Source organism: Tupaia chinensis, unplaced genomic scaffold (genome assembly GCF_000334495.1).
Source record: "Tupaia chinensis unplaced genomic scaffold, TupChi_1.0 Scaffold142716_1, whole genome shotgun sequence".
NCBI lineage: Eukaryota > Metazoa > Chordata > Mammalia > Scandentia > Tupaiidae > Tupaia > Tupaia belangeri.
Genome location: NW_006202562.1, coordinates 2835368 through 2839167, shown reverse-complemented (window position 1 = coordinate 2839167; position 3800 = coordinate 2835368).

Genomic DNA, 3800 nt, shown 5'->3' with positions numbered 1-3800 from the left:
GGCCATGCCACAATCCCTTCTCCTCCATTCTCCTCTTGGGATCTTGGACATGCACGCACATGCACCCAGCATGAGTTTAGTGCATGAGTTTAAGCCACTGGGTCCGGGACTCAAACCGTGATCGGCTACATGGGACATCAGCGACATAGCTATTACACTAACTGCTGGTCCTAAGAGCTAATTTCTATGTATCACTACAAAATATTCCATTGTGTGGATGTATTTACTGCACAGTTTGTTCATCCATTCCACTATTGAAAGACATCTCAGTTGTTTCCAAGTTGTGGTAATTATGAATGAAGCTGCCATAAATATCCACGTGTGGGTTTTGTGTTGGCGTACACTGTGTACTCCCTGATTAACTCCTAGGAGCAGGAAGGCCATGTGGGAGAGAGCAAGCCTATGTTTAACTTAGTCAGGAACTGCCAAACGACCTCTGAGAGTGTCCTGCCCTGCTTTTCCCTCAGCAGTGAACGGCAGTCCTGCTGTGACCATCCTCACCGCGTTGGGACAGCAGGATTTTAGCCACCCTGATCTGTACATAGTGTGGTACCACTGGGGCATTGCATTGATGCTGTCATTTAAATCCTTGAATTACCCATGATGTCGAGCTTCTGCAGATAAATACGCTATAGCTCATCCATATGTCATTTTTCGTGAGATAACTGGTAGGTCTTTGGTTTACTCTTTTTCTTTTTTTCCACTTATGAGAGGCTATGTGCACTCACCAGAGAGAGAAGGAAAGAGAGGGAGCTGGAGAAAGCGACTCTGCAGGCCACTATCACGCTGGAGTACCATCTCCTCCATTTCCGTACCCCGTCAGGATTTGGGGCACATGTGTGTACAACATACCCCTGGTATGTTGCTCAAGCTGCTGAGGCAGGGATTTGAACAGTGTAGTTGGCTGTGTGGGATCCACCTTTCCTAAACACCAGGCCACAGAGCCAGCCTGGCCCATTTTTTTAACAGGGATGTTTGTTTCCCTGTTACTAAGTTTTAAGAGTACTTTATATGTTTTCAGTAACAGTTCTCTAAAAGATATGTCTTGTGTAAATATTGCTTTCCAGTTCATGGACTGTATTTTATTCCCTTTATAATCTGCTCCACAGAACAGAAGAAGTTTTGAATTTTAATGAAGTCCAACTTATCGATGTTTTTCTCACGTATCACGCTTTCGGTGTTATGTCTGCTGGGTCTGTCGGGAAAGTCAGGATGCATTTTGGCATAGAAAAGCATGTCATGACTTTCCTGATGCCCTAATAAAAAGTCACCAGTGGGTATGGTTAACATTAAAGTGACCAAAAACAGGCCACTTCTATTTTCTCCTTTGATACAGTCTAGATTATAGCTTTGCCTTCTCCATTTAGAGTTCATTTTTGTGAAAAGTTTAAAGTCTGTACACAGACTTTTTTTTTTCTGTTTGCATTTGGACATCTAGATGTTTCTTTTCTTTTTTTCAATACTGTTGAAAAGACTATTTTGTTTTTTCTCTATTGACTTGCCTTTGTTCCTTTGCAAAGGTTAGCTGATCGTATTTATGTGGGTGTATTGGTAGATTTTTTTTCTGTTTTGTGAATGTATTTCTTGTTTCACTGTTGGCATACTCTCTTGATCACTGTAGCTTTATTATATACCTTTTTAAAAATTGTTTTTTTCTTCCGAGAGAGCCCAACAGGGTCCCCATGCCATAATCCACCCCAAGCTGTAGCCAGTCAGAACCAGGAGTGCCCATGCGCTCACTTAATACACAGGGAGACGTCAGGTGAACTCAGGACCTTCCTGTGCAGTTTCGACATCTAGGAGCTGGCGTTGTCACTGAACCACCGCAGCTGGCCAATGAGCAGTCTCGAAATCAAACAGAGTCAGGTCACAGATTCTGTTCTTCTTTAGTACCATGATTGTCTTGCTATCAGGAGTCTACTGCCTTTCAATATAAATGTTAGAATAATTGTGTTGATATCTACAAAGTACCTTTCTGGGAGCTGAATTGAGAATGTACCACATTTATGGAATAATTTGGTAAGAACGGATACCTTGACAATACTGAGTTTTCTCATCTACGAACATGCAATGTTTCTCTATTTAGATATGCTTTGATTTCTTTGACTAACTTTCTGTACATATCCTTATATGTACGCATAATGCTTTGAGATCGAGAGAATGCTACTCTATTTCTAGAAGAAATATTGAAAATTATAGTTTTTTTAAAGTTTTATAAAAATTATTACACAATCATTTTCTCTAAAAAGTGGCTTTCCTAAAACAATTCATCTGCCAGGGGCTAGCAGGTGATGTGGTGGTTAAAGGTGCTGGATTCCCCATAGCCAACTGTGGTTTGAGTCCCAGGCCTGGCAGCTTACTTTCTTACTTTTCATTTCTCCTCTCTCTGTCTCTGTCTGGTCAAATTAAAATATAATAATAACAAATGGAATTACATAAATATTTTTTAAAAGTTAATCTGCCAGGAGTTTGGGGTGAAGGTTGAGTACCCAGATTGTGAAGGCAGTGAAACAACCGTGTGTGACACGCAATGGTGGATACGAGACGTTAGCATGTTCCAAACCCATACAGCACAAAGTGAGCCCAGTATAAAACCGGGATTTTAGTTAATAATGGCTCACTGTACATGTGTACCCCACTAACACAAGATGTTAATCGCCTTTCTTTCTTTCTTTCTTTCTTTCTTTCTTTCTTTCTTCTTTCTTTCTTTTTTTTTTTTTTAAATCTAAACCTTTTGTTTAATATGGAGTATTAGCTTTTTAAAAAAATAACCCAACCTGTTCAAATAGCTTAATTTGAGAATCAGGTCTTAGCCTGAGGCTATTTATTTCCTTAATTTTAAAATAGAAGTCAATTACTACACAATCCTTTCTTTGTTAAGATCACTTCTTGCTTCATGAATTGCAATAACAGAACAAATATCAAACATAAGGGTCTAATTGAGGTAGAATAAGGAAAAAGAGAGAGCAACTTTTATTGTTTAGGACAATTCTCAAACAAATGTAGCAGAGAATAAATGAGCACCATTCATGAAGAGAGGTACGTGTTGTCCAGCTGTCGCCCGTGAGAATGTGACTTGTTGGATAAGCCAGTGTGCTCCTCTGAGTCCGACGCTAAATTCTAAGTGCTACCCTACTTATTAAGCTTTCCACTGGGTTCAACTTGAGCAGTGGCCTACAGATGCCTCTCTGTAATCAATACAGTTCTCCTCTCCCCTGATTCCACCCACTCCTTTGCCCACTCTGAGTGGCTGCATCTACTAGCAATGCAAGAAGTAGGAATGTCTAATTATTGCTGTGGAAAATGGTTAGCAACGGCTCACAATCAGTCCTGCACTGTGGCCTTAGTATAAGAGAACGCAACACTGATGCTAATTTGATTTACCTGTGTCTCAAAACAGCTTTAAAAAGGGAATTATCACTACGTATGTGGAGAAGGGACAGTGTGAAAGTCTCATATTCCTCTCTGCCCTCTACCCAGAAGTTCTCATCTCTTGGTTCAAAGAGTTGAGTTGAGGGGCCAACAGATGGCATGATGGTTAAAACACTGGACTCCTATGTGGGAGACTATGGGTTTGAGTCTCAGACCTAGAGGCTTGCTTTCCTATTTTCCCTTTCTCTCTCTTTGTTTCTTTCTGGTTAAATTAAACAAATAATAATGATGACAATAAATGAAATAAAATAATTCTTAAAAAAAAAAAGAGTTGAGTTGATCAGAGTGTTCCATTCGATGAGTGTCATCGGTAGCCCAGGCAATGCCTTTCTCTTCCTTCCATTGATTGATAGATTCATTTGTTTATT